The sequence below is a fragment of the Lissotriton helveticus genome, chromosome 2_1 (genome assembly GCF_964261635.1).
Source record: "Lissotriton helveticus chromosome 2_1, aLisHel1.1, whole genome shotgun sequence".
Classification (NCBI taxonomy): domain Eukaryota; kingdom Metazoa; phylum Chordata; class Amphibia; order Caudata; family Salamandridae; genus Lissotriton; species Lissotriton helveticus.
In genome coordinates, this window is record NC_136059.1 from 2,075,303,363 (window position 1) to 2,075,324,542 (window position 21,180).

At 45.5% G+C, this 21,180-nt stretch overlaps 1 protein-coding gene across 8 annotated transcripts in view; it reads left to right on the forward strand.

Moving 5' to 3' along the window:
* Positions 1 to 21,180, forward strand: part of PALLD (palladin, cytoskeletal associated protein) — a 1,062,357-nt gene that overhangs the window by 831,017 nt on the left and 210,160 nt on the right. The window contains exon 1 of one of the 8 annotated variants that reach the window (XM_078677037.1): positions 6,856 to 7,036. The exons of 6 other annotated variants lie outside the window; for them this stretch is intronic. The gene's annotated coding sequence lies outside the window, so the exon portion shown is untranslated. Of the gene's footprint in view, positions 1 to 6,855; positions 7,447 to 21,180 lie in introns of those variants that run through there. One more of the 8 variants, XM_078677036.1, reaches the window with a different exon arrangement.

The window sequence follows — 21,180 nt, forward strand, 5'->3', positions numbered from 1 at the left end:
AAATAGAAGCAGTCCAGACGGGACTGTCAGGCCAGATCCTCCTTGAATTGGAACACAACAACCCAAAGATCGGTTTCGCCCTGCGGCTCTGCAGTCAGGTGTAGCTTGGTTCCAGCTGCAGGGCTCTGCAATTCTACTGGAGTTAACCATGTTCTCTGTATTCTGACACCTAGTTCATTTCTAAGCGCCCTGCATTTTCTACAGCAGAGTAACGATGATATAAGTTTGATTAAACGGCTATCACACAATCATTCAAGTATAGAAACCCTAGATAACTGTAGACACCTTATTCTAGATTCAGTAATTTAGCAACCACATACTTCTGCTTTATAGTCCAACATTAGATGACTATAGTGTTAACACTGTAAAAGTGGCATCAAGGAGTGGTGGGCAGCAGGGTGCTGTGATCAGGCACCCTCTGAGAGTTGCAAATTTGCTGGGCTCTCCAACTCTGAGACAGCGGTGACAGGCCCATGAGACAACTCCCGCATTCATCAAGAGCCAAGCTAGCTCAGTTAGACTTTTGACTGCCAAAATCTTGGAATACAGTCACTTAATGTAAGAAAACTAACTGGCAATGCTGGAGTGAAAGAGCAGTAAATGCTTCACACAATTTAGCTAAGCTTGCTCAATGTCGTTAATCAGCAGATTGGAGTTAGATGGAGATCCTAGGTGTTACTTAACTGTCACTTAACACACCTGTAGGCCATTTGCAAGATTCTGCAAGAGGTGCTGGGGAAATAGACATTAACTAGTAAAATAGCAGTACTGTCAAGAGGTACAGTAAGTAAAAGGCAAGCAAGGATATTTATATAAACATAAATGTCTTATAATTGCATACAAAAGCAATACAAATGTTTCGTAGATTCCTCATGAACAAGTTCCTACCATAAAATGGTTTTAGATCGTCTGCTCTAATGCTTTGGACCTACACCCTAAGGCCTGCGTTTGATATTATTCTGCTCTACTAATCACTTGCTCCCCTCCCAGCTCGCTATGTTCAAATCATTATCTTATCCTTTGTTGTTCCTTTGATTGTAACCTTCTTGTTTGATGTGCATATTTGATATGCTTGGGTTGGTATCCCTTTGATGATTGTACTGCAACTTTTATTTTCCTCTCCCGCAAATTGTAAAGCGCTCTGATATCCTTCGGGATCATGTTCGCACTATATAAAACTTTATAAATAAATAAAATAAATAAAGTGAAGCTGCGGCTTTAGTCGCCGATGAAGTAACGTACCTGTGTTGCAAGCTATCCGTGGCGTGCACCATCACACCCTGGCCATGGATTGACTCCACCAAGTGAGGCAGTTCCGGACCTTCTAGACAGCAGGGAGTTCTTAGTCTAGGCTACTTGTACAACAGGTCATAATTACAGTGTGCACCGTGATTACAGTGTGCACCGTGATCAGTAGCGGCTCCTCAAGGGAGTGCTGTGGGTGAGTGGGGTGGCAGGAGGAGTGGCAGGGGGTAGTAAACTCCGAAATTGGGCTGAACAGAGTTGAGTAAAGAAATAAATAAATAAAACAAATTACATAGCGCGCGCTGCAACGCCAAATCGGCGATGCAGGAGGAATGTAATTCGTTTTATTTATTTCTTTCTTTACTCAACTCCGTTCAGACTAATTCCGGAGTTTACTACCCCCCACCCAGCCCCTCCCCGCCCCACCCCACTGTCCTGCAGCACTTCCTCGAGGAGCCGCTACTGACCGTGATGATGAGCTGCTGCAGCTCCTTGTATTTGTAGCTCCCTTTCTAGGCATATGTTTTGTTCATAGAAGCTCCTTGTGGAACTTGCTCACCCAAACATTAGCTCAGATGGGGCAGGCGGGCTTCTGCCTGTGCCCGAGGGCCAATCCCTGAAGCCAGACGTGCTCTATTTTTTCCCTGTACAGTTGTCAGATTTGGGTCCGGTTTGCGCGGCTCCTCTGAGCTGGAGAGGGGCAGCAGCACCTCCCCGATCTAGCACCGACAATATGCCGACCCATTATTACATGCAGAATAACAATGGGCCAGCCAGGACAGGCATAGCCTGCCGTACGCCTCCCTCTGCCCCAGCCCTTGGGCATTACAAGGAGGTTTGAGAGGGTTCTACTTTTATCCAGGGGCTTATATTTATTTATTTATTTGCAGTTTTATATTGCGAGGATTCGACCCGAAGATATTAGAACGCTTCACTTGAGCACAGGTTACATCCCACAAAAACATTCCAGTTTTTGTTGCCACGGGTTGGGATTAAGTGTTTTGCCAAGAATCACAAGATGTAGTCTTTAATGCCTTACTATTTTCATTGGCAGCACTCTCTGTTAGCACCCCACAGGAACATTCCAGATAGGGAACAGATGTTTTTTTTTAAAAATAAACAAATGCATTGACCCTCCCATGAACAAAAAAATCAGGATTGTTGTTATTTTCATGAAATCCTGATCTGATAAATAGTCCCATGTCTTATTTGACAGCTGATAGCCCTTAAAGAAAGGCACGAGGACACCAGGATTAAACTGAATAACTGTCTCTCAGAAATGGAGGCTTGGATGTCGGACCGCTGTCTGAAATTGAACGCAGACATGTCAGAGATCCTACACTTTGAGGGGAACCCACCTAGTCTGGGATGCAACTTGGTGGCCCCAATCGTTATGATCTGCACCTGCACCCAAACAGGTCGCAAAAAACTTGGGCATTCGTATCAACAATGCTCTAACCATGCAGGACCATGTCCGTGCACTGTGTGGGAAAAGCTTTGCTACATTAAAACTCCTAAAAAGGCTTTCTATGGATCCCCCTGGAATGTAGGAAAACCATCACACAGGCCTTGCTCATAAGCAAACTGGATTACAGGAATGCACTCTTCGTGGGCATGGCAGACTACCTCTTCTCTCGTTTTCAAGTAATCCAGAATGCGGCTGCCAAGTTGGTGAGCAACAAAAGCAAGTATAGCTCGGCATCAGAATCCATGAGGGAGCTCCATTGGCTGCCAAAGGGCCAGATTCAAGCTCCTGGGCCGTGCACACAAAGCCCTACATCATCACGGCCCCAGAATTCTACATGACAAAACCCAATTCTATGCCCCTACACGGAATCTAAGGTTGTGCAACCTGGCACGGGCAAAAACCAAACACATTAAGAAAGTCAGGACAGGGACCCCCTCTTTCTCCCATCTCGCAGCAACTCACTGGAATGAACTACCTCTAGAACTTTGTCTTACCGATGACTACATGTCATTTAGAAAGAAGCTGAAAACCCATCTGTCCCCAGGGTTTAATTACTGGCCTCTAACATCACTTCACCTTCACTGAGGTTCTCGCTCTCCTAGAGGGCTATGATATCCACTTCGGATGATTGTTGCCCTTATAAATATATAAATAAACTAAAAATAAGATAAATTGACGCAGCCAGAAAGATTTGGCATTTTTATCAACAGCAGTTTGCATTCTGGGACTTGTATTTCCATATTAAAGTCAGTAGTATGGCCTTAAAATATAAGCATGCAAAGTGTTGTTAGTTATAAAGCTAAGTTGCTGATGGTGTCACACATGACATAGGTCCAGTTGGTGGATGTCGCTATGGCAATTTGCAAGCAGCTGTTTATGTAAACTTGTAATCTCACCACCCATCTTACACCATATGATGAACAATAGATACAATGTGACTGCCCACGTTTTTTGGGGGGAATTCCATTACTGTAATCTCATAAATGTCTATACATCCTTATTCCAAGCCCTCTGAAGCAGTCCAAAGGTGGCATCCCAACACTACATAAAACACTCTGACAACACAGACCTCAGAAGGGCGAAGTGGCACAGTGAAGGGTTTTCAATTTCGGTCACACTGCTCTCTACCTTCCCCCATGTCAGGTGTGCGTAGCTCTTTTTTTTCCTTTGGATTTGAGCACTTGGAGTTCTTCATTTATAGTAAAGAAAAAAACTAAAAGTGCCAGAATGCAAAGTAAAACCCTTGAGTGAAGGAGGTATTCCTTCCAGATACATGATGGGTTGAAAGCTTTGGGTTTGAAGCAAGGACATGCAAAAAAAACGACTTTTAGACCCTTTAAATAAGGATGTGTTCTCCTTAAGACACATGGCAAGTGCTTTAATGAATCAACAATTGCACTGCAGGAGTTTGGCTTCTACTATTGATGTCTTGTGGTGAGTAGGCGGCATAGTGTAAGTGGAAAGCAGTGTACTTTTCAATTTAGAAAACTCTGTGGAGGCACTTTATATTTTTTCACTTTTTAAATGCATTCTCTCTTTCCCTGTTCAAATATTATTTTACTCCGTTCTTAGCGTGCATACAAGGTGAAGTCCCTTTGGTCCCTCAAACTATGTTTCAAACTCATAGAAGCATCAACCATCTTGCCGCTGTTTACCAAAATTAATTTCGTTCAAGATCTTAGAATGCAAGTTGTTAGGGGAGATGAGGTTAAGGGAGGTAAGCAGGAACTTCTTGGAATTGATGGTCAGCGAAAGCCTGTGGCAACTAAGATTGAGGCTGGAAGCATGAGTATTAGTTGGAGCCTCAAGGACCTAAACTGAGAAGGGCTTTTGTGGAGAGCCTCAGTGTGAGAAGAGACGTGTGGGGATTAGTTGTAAGCAGGAGCTTCGGAGTTCTATCAGGGAGTGGGAACCTCAGGGCTATAGTGTATGCAGAGCACCAGGAGAGCTGACTGCATCCAGAAGCCCCAGGGAATCACCCGGTAAACATGGCTTCCACTGACTTGAGAGTGACCAGAAGCTTCCGGGTAAGAGTGAGCAAGAGATACATGGCCTGAAGGTCAACAAGGATCTAAGCGGAACTGGAGACGAGCAGGATTCCAAGGCACCTAGGAGTGAGCACAGTTGAAAGGGCACCTGAAAGAGAAAAGGAGCCTCTTGGGTTCTAAGTGTGAGTAGGACCCTCAGAGATGTGAGCGTGAGAAGGAGCCCCGTAGGACCATAGAGTAGAAATGAATTGAAGGGCCCTGAGGAAGAGTGTGTAGTTTTATGACCAACTGATGATCAGCAAGAACCTGAGTGTCTTAGGGTGAGCGGGCATCCAGGTCTTGGAGAATGAAACGAAGCCTGACCTACGGGTGAACATGATCCTTCCGGGACCTGTAGGTCAATGTACAATGAGGATCTCCATGAATGAGTAGGAGCTTTAAGGCCTAAGAGCAGGAAGATGACTCGGGGATCTGAGGGGGAGCTCAAGCGAAGGGAGAATCATAGACCTGAAGATGAACATGTGATGCATTAAATGATGACGTTTTCAGTCCCTTCAAATTTTACTGGCCCTACAGGCTAAAAAATCCTTTATTTACCGCAAAGCTCTCCTATAATTAGCCCACTGACCAAGCAATGGTATTCAGAAGGTGTGATTCGTCAATGTGGGCCGCTTTTTTTGTGGAATGCCTAGGCCTCATTTTGTTCCCCATCTGACTCTGCCGAACAATGGTGAGGTGCCCATTTTTAGCACTAAATATTAGATTTTAGGCATCAATATATAAAAGCTGAGAAGGGGATACTCTTCTCAACTGACAAATTACTTACATTATTCATTTCTATTTGTGGTTCTTTCCTATGAAAAATTATTGAGCTTTTGTTTGACTTTGTTGACGTGAAAGAGGTCATTGCCCATACAAAATATGCATACCCACAGGTCTGCCTAAACCCGGAGTCCCTTGATAAATAGTGGCAGGGGATTCTGTTGTGCATCGCCTTTTGAAATGAAATGCATCTTTTGTATAGCAACGTGAGGCAGCGGACACCTGAAAAAGTTTGGTTAGGTGAGAGGTAAGTTAGGGATTCGGCAAGCACAAAAGGCAGACATACAGAAACAATCACTGGCAAAGATAATGGATCTCGCTTTGACTGTCAGTCTTCTGACTTTGCAAATAATTGTTTTGCTTCTTCGTAGCGTTTGTAAAACTTATTTTAGTTGCCTTAAAATGCACCCATTGCCCTAGTAGTCCCGTGCAATGAAAAAACAAATGCAAAACATATTGCTTTCTGTGTAGAATGCGTGTATGAAATAAGAATTTTGTCTGTGATTACTCAATGTAGAGGAGTGAGAGGAGTTGGCCTAACGGCTAAGGCGCTCGGCCTCGGACTTGGGGATCGGGGTTCGAGTCTCGGTAACGACGCCAAAACCTCCTGGGATTCTGGGCAAATCACTTAATCTCCCCGTGCCTAAAAAAAACATGAAAGTGTGTGTCCTCATGTAAAAACGTAACTTGTGCAATGTAAAGCGCTCTGATAACTGATTGGGTTCGGTTCTAGTTAGCGCTATATAAAACTCAAAAAAAAAAAATGTAGTTTCGAGATATAAAATAGTAGTACCTCGTGTATTGCAATGCAGGTACCCCATAGAATATGGAATGATACACCTAGTGGCAAGATAAAGCAAGTAGCACGAAGTAAGGGAGACAAATACACTGCTGGGCGTAGCTACGGCCCACTCAATGTGTATTTTAGAGAATTGGCAACTTTAAGGTTTGCAGACAGCTTAACTAGCATTGGGTGAGGCAGCAGGTCTCAGCATTAGAAGGCGTGTGCAGATTTATTGGATTTGCCAATGCTTTTTTTATTGGTGATCCACAAATATTGAAATTTATTTTATCTGTTTAGTTCACGTTTCCGATATGGTTGCGTGCAGGTGTTTATTGTGTAGTGTTGTGTTGGTATTGTGTGATGACAGCTCACACCACACAACTAAAGTTAGCAGTGAGTCCAAAAAGTTCTCTGAAGTTAGACATTCAGGTAAAAACGATTGCGCAGTGGTAGATTAGAAACCAGCTGTGCTGGGCGATCTTGGCCTCGTGCCAGGCTGGCTAGCGTTATAACCTGTAATATTCAACTGCTCCCCTGCCATCGGGCGTGGACATTTTCCAAGTGCACGTTGGGCAGGCTGGCGACGGAAGCAGCAGCCCTCCTGCTCGGGCACGGCACTCCGGCTCCTGCTGGGCCAGAAATGCTTTCATTCTGAGCCTGGCTGCTCCGGCTGACGCGGGGATTCCTGTCCATCCTGAAAGAGAAACAAAACGAGCGCAGAAATCTAAAGTGAGTGTGTGGAGTTGAGCGGTGACGCACCCGCAGGGTCAGGCAGGGAACACTCGGTGCCTCTGGACACCGGCCCTGTAGACGAGGCGGAGGGTAGCTGGGGGCAGTGGCTGGCATCACACGACGCGTCATCACAGCAGTAATGTTATGAAAGGATGAGGGTGGGATGCTCGGAGTTTAACTTCTGTTTCGCGCCATCTGCGCTGTGATCCCGGCGGGCCGAGAGGAGGAGGGACTCTTATTGTGAAGGAGCCGCTCTGAAAGGGCTTTTGTGGAGAACCACTGAGTCATGAAGTCGGTGCTTTCTGACTAATGTCTATATATTGTTAAGTACCTGCCGGTCTCAGAAGAAGCCAGTCCCCGGGACCAGTCAGCGCCGCGAGGCAGTGTGGGGAGCGCGCCTGAGACAGGTAAGGCCACTATATGTTAATACTGGCTGGCATGCGTGCCCTGGCGAGTTATACCGCACCGAGAATAACTGAAGCCCGGTACCGGCCGGGAAGAGAAAGTTTGGGAAGAGGGAATCTCTTTTTCATCCGTCACCGTTTTCATCCTGCACTTTTTGTTCTATTCTCCTCATTAACAAGGCACGGATTCACCCACCACACAGAGCCGCCTGCACGGATGTTTGGTCTTGGGTCCAGCTGGGGTGCCCTGGTGGCATCAGACCATACCTAGTGCTACAAATGGACAGGCGCTATCTATCGAGTACCCATCTTTTAGAAATTCACCCCAATCTTTAGGACTTTATATCGACTTCTTTGTGTGCTTGTACTCTGTTTCTTTGAAAGTTCTCGTTTTCTTGCATTTCAAATGAGAGTTGAGCTTTTCCCCTTCGTTCTGACCCACTGTCTCCAAAGTGTGATCGTCCTGAGGTTGTTTGGCTTCACAGCAGAATCACCTCAACGTCACACCCCAAAACCTAGAAGATAACGTGTAACAGTGGGGGCTGGGGTAGTTCAGCATCTGGTTTGGGAACGCGATACGGCTGCTCTGAAGCTCTCCTGCTCATTCTGCCCTGGAGCTGTGCTGTGGGACAGCTGCTGCGGTCAGCGCTGGGCAGTGCTGTGGGTACCTTCGTCGCTGTGCCTACAGCTGGAGGAGAGCTGCTGCAGCAAGCGGTGAGCAGTGCTGTGGGTGCCCGGGAGAGCTGCTGCAGCCAGCGGTGGGCAGTGCTGTGGGTGCGTGGACAGCTGCTGCGGTGAGCGCTGGGCAGTGCTGTGGGTACCCAGGAGAGCTGCTGCGGCTGGCGCTGGGCAGTGCAGTGGGTGCGTGGGACAGTTGCTGCGGTCAGCGCTGGGCAGTGCTGTGGGTGCCTTCCTCAGTGTGCCTGCAGCTGTGAGAGCTGCTGCAGCCAGCTGTGGGTGCGCAAGAAAGTTGCAGCAGCCTGCGGTGGGCAGTGCTGTGGGTACACGGGAGAGCTTCTGCCTCCAGCGGTGGGCAGTGCTGTGGGGTGAGCGGGAGAGCGGCTGCAGCCAGAGGTGGGCAGTGCTGTGGGTTGAGCGGGAGAGCTGCTGCAGCCAGCGGTGGGCATTGCTGTGGGTGCCCGGAAGAACTGCGGCAGCCAGCGGTGGGCACTGCTGTGGGTATCCCCGTCACGGTGCTGTAGGAGAGCGGATGTAGCCAGTGCTCAGCTGTGCTGTGGGTGTCCGCCTCACTGTGCTGTGGAAGAGCATCTATGATTAAAACTAGGTAGTGCTGTGGCCTCCTCACTGTCACTTTCTGTCTACAGTTTCTGAATCCCCACAAAGACGTGCCGTGGTCACGGCTTCTAACGTCATTGAGGACTCGGCTGTGCTCTTGGGCAGCTCAGCTCGCTGCCTTGCCACAGCTGACTCGCGTTCAAAGGTTGGCTGTGGTCACAGATGAGAAGGCGGACTTTGGGTCTTGGGCTGAAAATATCGAGAAGTTTCTTTGCAGCGTTCATTGCGTCTACTTTTGGACAGCTCTGGGAGCGCCGCCCTGTCATCAGTGATGACCCGAGATACGCTGTAGTGGTGTCTGTAGCGACGTCTGCGCTGATGCACGTAGGGCAGAGACATGCAGAGCGACTGCATGCAAACACCACGAGCCCGCACCACAAATGGAATATGTGTATCACAAATTCACAATGCAGCTGCCCCACTCCCCAAATGCACATTTTATGTATGTGCACGATGCCCAGGAATCACAAAGAAGGAAGAGTCTGGGATGCTCTTGTGCAACGCCGCGTCACGCTTACATATTCCACTTTTCTGCAAAGCATGAATGGGCGCTTTACGTGTCTGAAGTGGAGCACTGCCACTCACATCATTTTATTAGCATGTGCACGACAGAAGTGTCCAACCAGCGGCCACGGACGGGCGGTGCAAACGGGACACGCCCACGAGGGAGGTCAAGGCCAGTCTGTGACGGAACCCTCGATCCCAGGGCGTGATGGGGCCGAATCCCAGTAGCGCCGTGAGACCATGGTACTGCAATGCAGCACTAAACTCATACAACAAAAGAACACACGCGCGTTTGTTGATTCACAAAAGAGGTGCGAATGATTTGCACCCAGCTCTGTGTCCCTGAACAGCCTAAACTTCAAAGTCGCTACATTTCCCCCAGTTTTTGTAAAGTGTTGTGTGAAGCTTTCCAGCCACTTCTAGGCGCTGTGACAGATCCAATGGAGGGGGTGAAGAGCGGGAGCAGATGCCTGAACAGTCATTCGGAGGCAAGGGTGTTTGTCCGGGGCTGGCTGGCCAGCCCTGCATGGGTACTCTGTCGCGAGCAAGGGAATATTGCAATAGAGAACGCTTTGAGTATGAGACAGCTCGATCCACGCTGGTGTGTTCTGCGCAGACGCGAGGCAGTCAGGCGACTGGCCAGCCTGTGGCAGGGCCTGAATAGGTATAGAATGGGGGAAGTACCTCGTCCCAGAGCAGACGGTGGATCACTACAATCCCCCAGAGATTCACGGAGAAGCAAATGTACTTATTGACACGTCATCAGCAAGAGACGGCATCACACTCTCGAGAGGCTGTTCACACCCATGGTATATACTTTTTTTTATCAGTTCCAGATGGCAAATACTGCTTTACATATTATGATGATTATAAAAGCATGACAATTGGATCAGGTGGCTACAACTCTCATGTGTTCAGTCTATGTCTGCTGACACATCTAGATAGATATGCAACGTCATTCTTTAGGTAGCCTCCTTCCAAAACGGTCCACAGATACGTTCTTACTTTGCAGAAAGGGACACTGCACCATTTCTTTTATTCTTTTCCTCTAACTCATGCTCCCGTCCTCCCTCTCTTTCTGTTTTTCACTCTTTAATCTTCTTGAATCAGTATTTTGGCACGCCTTTCCCTTTACCTGTCACTCAGTCTCCTTAACTATGATTGATCTCTTTATTTCTCTAGAGCCCTCTTTCCACTCTTTCTTTATCAGTCATGTTTTTCATTCTCCTCCTCTATACCTTTTGCACTCCTCTATACCTTTTGCACTCTATATCTTCCTCTCGTCTCTTTCACCCTGTCTCTTTAAGCATCTCTAGCATTCTGTCTCTCTCATTTACAGGGCTCCATTAGTTGCAAAAGTTCACTTTGCCACACATTTGCTCATTTGCACAACAATGTTAAAAGCAGCAGTTCACTTGTTGGTTTTATGTAATGCTATTTGCACTTGAATTGTCTTTAAATTGAGCCTTGTCTGTTTTTCATGAATATTTTACCTTTAATTTTCTGTGGTTGTCTTTTGATGCTTAAAACAGTAGGAAGAGGGATTGCGGTTTAGAAGTTTAGTGTGGGCCTGTGTCTACCGTGTAATGTATTATTGATGAGTGAGAGGACCAAATGGGTTATAGTGAAGGTTTCACATTTTCTGTCTGTGCCAAGGTTCAGTTAGATTCACTCCAAGGTGTGAAGATCTGGCACTTGCCATTGCTTATGTCAGTCATTAAATAAGTATTCGTATAGGTTGCACGGCCGCCTCCTCAATGGAAGAACTCTTTAAGAACTTGATGTAGAACTCAATGTAGCCAACACATACCCTGCCTCACATGTTTATTGGCGGCGCATGCGGCTGAGCAATGACGGGGATGGATGGAAGCCCACCGGGAATAATACCATCTCACTTTCACACAGCTGCCAAATCAAAGCACCCATCATCTCCTTCTCATCGCTACACCATACGTTTTTGTCATTTCAGAAGATCAAGTGCAGGCAAGTTTAGACCCCACCTTTGGGGTGCATAAGGATCTGATACCAACCTCAGGCTGAAATACTTGCAAAGTGCTCACAGAAAGATGCAGTTTTACCTGCAGATTACTATAGCTAATGTCTTTGAAAGCCTGGATTTCCCACACTGGTCATGCATTAGGCATGCTCAAATATATAGTAACTGCAGCCTAAGTTTAAGTTCAAGAGACATGAAATAACAATGATCTAAGACACTGTTCTTTAACCGCTTAACCACGGCAGCAATTCTGCCACGGTGCGGCGGTTTAGCGGAGTGGGCGGGGCAGCGTCGGCCAACGGGCGTTCGCAGCACTACAGAGGTAGTGCTTTCGGCGGCTGTTGGCTGACGAGCACACACAAAGGGTTAAATGCAAGTGGGTTTTGGCCTCGAGATCAGAGTGGTATTAATAAATTCCTAATATTCTGTAGATGAAAGCTGCTCAAAGCAGTATAAAGATCAGGACCCTAGCAACTTCATATTTACTGGCATATTTCCTTACCAATTTAGCGGTTAAAGTTCCGGACAATCAGAGCTGCAGATCCATTCCAGAAAACTGAGGACAAAAAGAAAGCAGAACCTGACACTCCAAATGAGTCAAACTGATGTTTGACTCATTTACTCATTTGAGTGGCAAAGGAACTCAATAATCTGTTTATAAAAGAAAAGAGCCAAACATTGTGGCATGTGAAGAGAGAACCAGGATCTAAAAATAGCTTGGCTTCACAAGCTGAGCACTGTGCCAGTTGGATGTGGACCTTCTTGGCTCAGGGATAAGGGACCAGAGGACATCACAGTGATGTATGGGATCTGCTTGGATTTCGCCATTGCTTTCAGTACTGTCCATAAGTGGTGGCATGCACGCAAATTGACCAGACACAGGATTGAGACCCTTCTGGTAAAGGTAGGAAGCTAGGGAGTAGGAAGAATCACAGACATCTGAAAGTTAAAATCTGCTATATCAGACACCAAAGATCGCAAGCGTGGTGCCATAGTGATCTACCCCTGCTGTATTCATTCATGAGTGGATTTTCAGAGGATCTTGAAGGCAAGGGAGCTCCTTACACATGATGCAAACATCCATCAACAGAAGGAGTAGTGATGATGGTGCATGGTTTTGAATTGGCAGAAAGGTTATCTAGGTGGTGGCACCCTTCATGGTATCTAAGTGTGACGTCAAGCAGTTGGAATGCAGATATCCTGTTGCTAGGACAGAAGTGGTGGGGGCACATTTTAAAGCTGACTAACAGGAGAGAGACTTTGGGGACCTCAGAGTGTCTCTAAATGTGAAACATACATAGTGAGGATGCATAGGGAGAACGAAACAACCATCTTCCCAGACAATAGCGGTGGTGCACCCCAGATCCCGCACAGATCATCAGTTGGTCTTCATCTCGGATCCGTGCCCAGGTCTAAGGGCCGCAGCTGGAGAAGAACCAGCTGGAGGAAATCCAGAGGTGGGTTCCTAAAATGGCAAAGTGTTTAAACCACTATTCCTGAGGAGTGGCTCAAAATCCAAGCATTTGAAAACTGACAAGGAGGAGAGAAATGAAGGATATACTGAGGACATTCCAATCCATCAAAGATGTAAACACCATTCAGGAAACCAAACTTTCTTTCAGCCTTAGTGAATTTACGGTCACAACTTGGCACTGGAATGCGAAGGCTTGGGAATTATAATATTTATGTACTTAGTATTTATATAGGAGTTCTGTGTCTTACTAAAACGTATTGTCTCATGTCCATGTGGGAGTGGTGAACAGTGTTTACTTTGCATGCGATACTTCGCATGCCATTAAAACGCGGTCGTTATAACGACCACGTTGTTAGTTCGCATACGTTTACTACGCAAGTCGGAACAACGACTTGCATTAGGGGGGAGAAGGTGTTGGATTTCAAATCCAACACATTCCCTAGTGTCCACACAGACTGGAGTCGGAATAGTAAATTATACTATTCAAACATCCAGCGCCCCCTAATGCAATTCGTTGTTCCGAGTTGCGTAGTAAAGGTATGCGAACTAACAACACAGTCGTACTAACGACAGCGTTGTAATGGCATGCATACTAAATGCATGCTAAGTAGCGAGTGCTATTCGTGGGAGTGCTTGGTACGATGGACAACTAATGAGATGTCAAAGACTTGAGGTTTTTAACTTGTTCATCCTTCCGCAAGTGCATCCGTGCGGATCCAGGACCACTGACACAGAGGGCAGGAACCCGGGACACTAGAGCAAGTGAGGACTGTGGCAAGGTTAAAGTGTTGCAGGCCAGACCTCGTCATGTATACAGGAGACTAGGTGATCCCATTTTGACAAGTGTATGCTTAGTTGTTACTTCAAGAACGAACACTCCACGATTTTCCTTAATTTGTGGTAGATTGTTTCTGACTTCAAAAACATACTTATTCATGGAAGTGAATGCCGGGAAAAAACTTCTGTGTCTGCTGGCTTAGTTTTATCGAACAGTAAATGACACCAGCAATCAATATGGTTCAATCAATCAATCAGGATTTATAGAGTGCGGCTGCTTCACCCGTAAGTGTCTCTAGGCGCTGTTGGGGAATTCTGCCTGTACTCCTATTAGTTGAACATCTATGTCTTGAAGTCCTTCCTGAACTGCTGGAGCAATGGTGAGGGGCTCTGAGGTGCAGAGGGAGGTCACAGTAGACAATTACACAAGGTAAACTGGGATACAAATAAAGACGTGGGGTCATATGTAAGATCACATTTTCCCATAGGCACAGAATGGGTAAAAGACTAAGATACATCTGGCTCCGGGTATGGTTTGTGTGTGCATACTATACAAGGAATGGTTACGTGCGCCTCACTGTTACCAATCCCTCGCAGTCAGGACACACTTCATACATATCCATATAAATAAACGGCCTTCCTCCAGTGTCACCGGCTGCACACGGTGCCTTGTGTCCTACTCTGGATCAGGGTGGTGTTTGGCTGGTATGCGCCTGTGCTTGTACCCATAGGGAGCGAGCCAAGCCTGTCCATACATTGTTCAGGCATTGGTGTGCCCCTGAGTGTGCCATGACTGAGCTGGCTTCAGATGATGGATGTCTGCACGAGGGCGTGTGTGAGCTCGTGAAAGTCCTCATTACTTACCGGCAATGCCGCGTTCGCATCCAGCTCCCAGACAGCCCCACCGACTCACCCCCATCTGTGAGGAAATCTATCTGTACACGCGCCGTTCCCGTCTCTCGCGCCTGCTTTTAACATGTGCCCCCTGCTGCTCCCACCGGAAGCCAGCCCATGAACCCGCGCCGGTAGAGCATTGCGTCACTTCCTCCAAGGCTGTTACAGACTGGCTTCCTTGGAACCCAGTTTGCACGTGAACATGGTGCCACCGTTTATTTGTATTTTGTTCCCTCCTCCCCACAGACGTGTTCCGTGCCTCCAATGCCTTTGTGTATATACCTGAACCAATTACCGTAGAAAGTCTTCACAAAACCCTTTATGCATTATTGAATGAGGCCCAGGGCAGCCTGAACATGTCCACTGTGCAACTTCTGCTCAGGAAGAGAGAGAGCTGCATTAATCGCCACCCCGCATCTGCTCTGTGATCTTTGTGGAGTCCCTGTGCACACCCCTGCAGGCCTTCTCCGAACCGCACAATCCAGGTGTTCCTGCTATGGGGCAGGAGAGCGCGAGCCAGTTCAGAGCGAGGCTGCCGACGTCATGGTGTGTAACAGTGAAATGAAAGCTAGTAATCATGGCTGTCAACCGCTGTGAGGTCAACAGTCCCAGTACCCCGTATCCCAGCTTCTGTAGCTTTGGGGCGCAAGCACGCCCAGACACTGAGCACGAGGACAGTAAATGGTCCCTATGCCCTTTTAGCCACGATTTCGACCTGGCTGCGCCTACTTCTTTTGTGTGTTGTGAATAGTTGTCCACAAAAGTGTTTTCACAGCTTTTACTCATCAAATTCTGGTTGAAAACAATGAAACAGCATGGAGGTGGGTTAGTAAAATGTGAAGCATGCAGAAGACCTAGGGATTTGGCTAATGTTGTGGCAGAATGGCTACTACTGTGACTTAAGGCCTAATTTAGAGTTTGGCCAATGGTTTACTCCATCACAAAGTGACAAATAGCTTGTCTGTCTTATTTGCAAGTGTGTTAAATCCTGTGGCGTTTGTACTCAGGTGGATGGAATATCAGTCACGTTTGTGATGAAGTACCCTTCTGCCAAACTGACGCTCTTGCTGTAAATGACTATGATATGTTGCCGGGATGTGCTCAGAGAAACCTAATCTTTATTTGGGGTGGGGAAGTCTGAGGGAAGTCTGGTCCCACGATACACAGGCTCCTGTTCTGCGGGAATAGTTATTTTCTGAGCAGACATTAAATTCAGCTGAAAACTATAAAATCATTTAAAGAAACCCCCTGTATGATTTAGGAGGTGGTGAAACTGTGCTGGCATTTCTGGGAGATGCAAGTAGATTAGATGCGATTAGCCGGCGAATAGTTGAGCAACACCTGGTAAGCTCAAAGAAGAGGTTCAGCTTGGAATCAGAGGGGGACTGAACTCTCCACTCACCTTCTGAAAGCATCTGGTCTGCTATCAGACCAGCACCACTCTCCGCCAGTTACACTGGGGTTAGCAAGCCAGCAACACACAGTTGTAGCTGCTTCAAAATAATGTCTACTACCTCAGTTCACTGGATTTTTCTCCTTTCCCAAATTTTCTGTGGCCTACCTGTCAGTGTCAGCTGAAAAAAAATGAGTGAGGCTGTAACAGTAGCAGCAATATGCATGTGGGTTGTGCACTGTTTACCTTGTGTCCTCTTATCAAGCCCATCATCAACAGATGTCTGTAACTTTCCCCAGGTCAGAAAACGAATTGGAGTTTCAACTGTTTCTTATCATAGTCAGAAGGTTTCTGCTGGTGGAATGAGGGGTGTGGTGCAAGATTCTAAGGTCACTCAAAACATCTACTTTTACAATGGTGTGCAGGTACAAACATAGCGTTAACATCTACGCACTGCCTCTTGACAAAAAACGGGCAGCATGAGTACTTTTCTCTAGTGATGTATGTGAATTAATGGAAAAACCAAAACTGAGAAGCCACACTGGAGGAAACGAAATCATAGAAAACCAATTTTAAGGAAATACAAAAAAAACAGAAAATGAAAGGAAATATTTTAAATGAAAGATCATTGTAAGGAAAACTCCAAAATCACATTAGGCTTGGGTAGAGTTTAGGGATAGTGAGGTTCAGGGATGGGTAATGTTTAGGGGTGACAAGGATTTTTGGGGGGTCAGTGATGGGTGGAGTTCAGGTGTAGAAAGGGAGTTTTAGGGATCAGGAATGGGTTGAATTTAGGAGCTGTGACTTTCTTTAGGGTGACGGCTAGCTGTAGTTTAAGGGTGACAAGGGTTTTTTAGGGTTCAGGCATGTGTGGGGGTACAGGGGTGATCACAGGCTTTTATGGTTCGCAGATGGACAGAGTTTAAGGCTAATGAGGTTTTTAAGGTTCAGTTATGGGTAGAGTTTTGAGGTGATTAAGGATATTTAGGGTTCTGGATTTGGTGGAGTTTAGGAGTGGTGCAGGGTTTTTAGGTGTCAGGGATGGGTGGTGTTTGGGGCGCTGAGGTTTTTTTAGGGTTCAAGACTGGGTGGAGTTTAGGGGTGGTGGGGGTTTTAAGTTTTAGGGGATGGATGGGGCTTGGGCACAGGAAGTGTTTTAGGGCCCAGGAATGGGTGGAATTTTGGGGGAACAAGAGGTTTACGGCTCAGTGGTGGGGGAATTAGGGTAGAAAGGGCTTTTAGGGTTCAGGGATGGACCAAGGTTAGGTGGCAGGGGTGGGAATGGTTTAGGCGCTGTGAAAGGTCTTAGGGGGCAGTTAAGGATGGTGTTTAGGGGTTGTGAGGGGGTCGGGATTGGTGGTGTTTAAAGGTGGTGAGGGGTCAGTGAACTGAACGCATTTAAAGTAATTGCTTGACAATGTAAAAGACATAAATCCATTATAATGTCCCCTGAACTGAAGCACTGAAATAATGAAATAAATACCTCTGACAAAAATCTTTCTGAAAATAAGATCGGCAAACCATAGCATTTATACTTGAAAATGCTGAAAACACAGCCAAAGTATGCCTGATTACATTTGGTACTTAGCAAAACAGAATCAATGAGTTTTGAACATTTATTTCTACTTTTGTTAAACAGATGAAAAAAGACTGATTTGTCTTGCAGGAGCCTTGTTGTCTCGTTCTTTCAGATTTTACGTCTTTACAAGACTTATCTGATCTGTTCTTTTTGTACTATATATCAGCAGTGGGGAAACTAATTTGTTGAAGAAGATGCCTATGGCTTGTTTGGTACAAAGGATTGTGTGACATGACATTAAGATGTGCACTTGGATGTGCACTTTAGTGGTTGACACGCGTCTGTCTTGAGTTAACAGATGCAGCTCATGGACTTGAAAATGACCCTAGGGATTTTGACTTTTATTCATTATTGCCCATGTAGGGACTTGCTTCAGAGCAGAATCTACATAGAATTTCTTATGTAACTGATGTAGCCAGCAGGTTAACAGGGAGTCAAGAGGTGAATTCTGCTTCCAGGTGATCCTAGATTAAGGCAATAGGGAATTTATGGGACACCTTTCAAGGCTAACAATATAGACTTGGCGGGTGGAACTCATGCTTGAGCTGGATCTGCATCCTTTCAAGAATGGGAAATTGAGGGACATATTTACAAGGGGAGTGGCAGAGTGAGGTGTTAGCCTTCCTGGCTTAACGCCTCACTCTGTCCTTTCAGAAACTCAGGGCTGCACCATATGTACAAGAATATGGTGTAGCCCTGCGTTTCCCCCTGCTCTGGCGCTACACTTAGCAGCTCAGCACCAACGCAGGCATCCTTGCACCACAGTGCAAGGGTGTCTGCGTGCAGGGGAAGATTGTTTATGTGCAGGAAGGTCCCCCATCCTGCACATAAACAATCTTTAAATGCAGGTTTGTAACTTCTATGTGTGCTGCTTAATGTGGCACACATAGAAGTTGCCAACTGGCATTTAAAAAAAATGATTGTTTATGTGCAGGAGGGGGGACCTTCCTGTATATAAACAATCATTGGCCTTTAGCTGTTTTCATGTGTGCTGCACAACACAGCACACATGAAAACAGCAAAAACGAGGAGAAATGAAACTTTTCTCCTTGTTGCACCAGGGTAAGACCAAGTTTTCCCTGGTCTTAATTCTGGCACTGCCTCCTATTTACGCCTCCCTTGTAAATAGGGGGCAGCGTCAGAATCAGTGAATGTTGCGGTGGAACGCCGACAGCAACACCCATTGCACTCCCCTTTAACGCTAAGCATAGTGTGAAAGGGGGCCTTATTTATAAGGCAGCTGTACGCCTTGTTAAGTGGCTTAAGGCTGCCTTGTAAATAAGGTAAAGCCCCTCTCGCCTCAGGAACGTCGTTAAACGCAACGTTCCTGTGGTGATAGGGGCTTGTAAATATGCCCCTGAGTGCTTTAAATTTGGCAATAGTAAAACCTGTTATTTACAGCACTTAGAAATAGCACAACTGTTGCATAAAGCGCTAAATAAAAACAAGCCATTAAGTAGACCCCTGACCACCTCGCTACAGATGACATATCATCTGCCAACAATGCTATTGTTGGGAGTAATCTTCATTAAGTGTAACTGTTCACTGTAATATACCCATGCTCTGTGACTCTCAGGAGACAAGGCCCTTCCGCAAGAAAGATTCCTGCGTCAAAGCATAGCTCATCCAACCAATCACTGCAGGGTTACCATGTCAAATAAATCAAATGGGTGGGTCGATGTAACTGGCTTTTATCTCCATCTCGGCATCGAGGAGGGAAAGACAAGCATAAGCGGCTGCGCCTCGAAGCATGTTACAAGGCATCACCAAAAGGTACCCCCTCTGATTGCAGAGCCAGGCCTCTGATGCAGCCATGAAAGCGTGTGTTGGTTCAAACATCTGACTTGTGTTCTTTACCACAGCTGAAGACTATCTTGAACGTGCACAATTTCTAACAAGAGGCCTTCATCTGGCGCAGCAAGACTGCAAGATTGATTTTGGCTAAGATTTTACATTTTTTCCAGGCACAAGCCATTAAGACAGAATTATGTTAAAATGGGGAAACGTGGGAATTGGAAATGATGATTACATGTTCTTTATAAGTAGCAGCATTATTGCATTACAGAATTCTCAAAGTTTAAAATATTTGGTTATCTTTACAAAGGATAATGGGGGCACACAACCCGTTTATGAATAAGTAATGGAATTATCACAGTTTATCCGATTATAAATAAAGAAAGCATTTGTGCACAAAGCAGGAAAGAGAGAGGCCCAAATGAGCTGTACTGTGTCAACACTGTGCCTTTTTTGCATCCAGGAGTTCACAATAAAGCATTTAAAGTTTGCAATAGCCAGTAAAGTACTGTGAAGTTGCAATTCCTCGTTTGTGGTGGTGTAAATATTGCACGACTGTAGTTGTGTGGCATTATTGAGTATAAGCACATTTTTGCTGAGAGTATGAAGGCTGGATTCATGCCCAAAGCCGGAAATAAAAAACATGGTAGTACTTTTATGTTTGAACTATCTACATTTAAGTGTACAAATGCTAAATTTCTGTATGTGCAGGTTTATAATTAACAAGATCACGCTTGTGACATTTATTCTTTTATTAGTAATCATCTTTTTATTATATATCAACACTTCTGGATAAGAAGTACTGTAAACACATATATTATTTGACAAAGCAAAGTCGACATAGTCAACAGATCAATGGCTTCATTTGGTGTAGCGAGGGCATCTATATCATGAAACATAAATGTCTCATTAAAAAAGGAAACATTTAAATTCAGTATAGTATATTCAATACATTATTTAGAGCCAATCATTGCTTCTCAAGTCCACTTGTTTTGATTTCGTGGGGCTGAGATCATGATTTTTCATGGGTTCGATGATTTTACTTCACCTATCAATTTCACTGTATGCACCAAGGGGCAGGAGTACCTCATTAGCTGATATTCTGTTAAATTTTAAAAAATGTATGTTATGTCGACACGTTTCAACCCTATTGCTTTAAGGGTTCTCTTCAGTTTACTATATGCTGCTGTTTTGTCTATCTGGGAGACAGTGACATAACTATAAGTCTTCGCAATACGTTCAGTGGAAGAATGCAGACACTTCATGTGAGAAACTAGTTTTCAGGTTTGGTAATTGCCTCTGCTTTCCTCTTTGCATTTGAAGAATTGGGACTGAGGGGTGCAGCTGTGCTTCGTTATGAGATGGCATTAGCAGCTGAACAAGAGGGGATTTGGACTTCAGAGTATATTGGGAGCATTACCAGGTAAAAGAGGCAGCCAAGAGTACTGGAGAGGAGGCACTCAACATAGGACTAACTATAGTTACTTTGAAATATTGTTGAAAATATTTGGAAGACGTGGCGGAAGGAAAATAAGGAAGAAAGATATTAAAGGAGAGATGGGATAGAAACTAAAAAGATGCATGAGAAGAGGAGAATAGATGTGTATCAGGGTATGAAAGTGAAAGACGTGTAGAAATGTAAAAAAGAACTTATCACAATCCTCCCCAATAATTGTCATTCTAATATTTTGGCACTGTGGGTTTACCATTTTAGTCTTTCTTTTGTGTTAAGGGCCCTACAGGTATAATCATTTTTCTTAGTTGATTGATGGATCAATTGTAGTGATTTAGTAGGTCTTGCCTACAGATAGCTTTAGAAATCTGTCGTCGATCGACCTATTGTTTTTAATACTTTTAACATATATTTAAACTGAACTTTGGGTCTGCCTGCTTGAAACCATTGGCTTTTTGTGTTCTTCCTCATACACTCAGACTTTGTCAGGGGCATCATAGGTCAGCCCACAATTAACTGGCTCTTGGACCTTTTCTGTTGGCTGTTTTATTGCCTTTCTACTTCCTACAGAGTCACT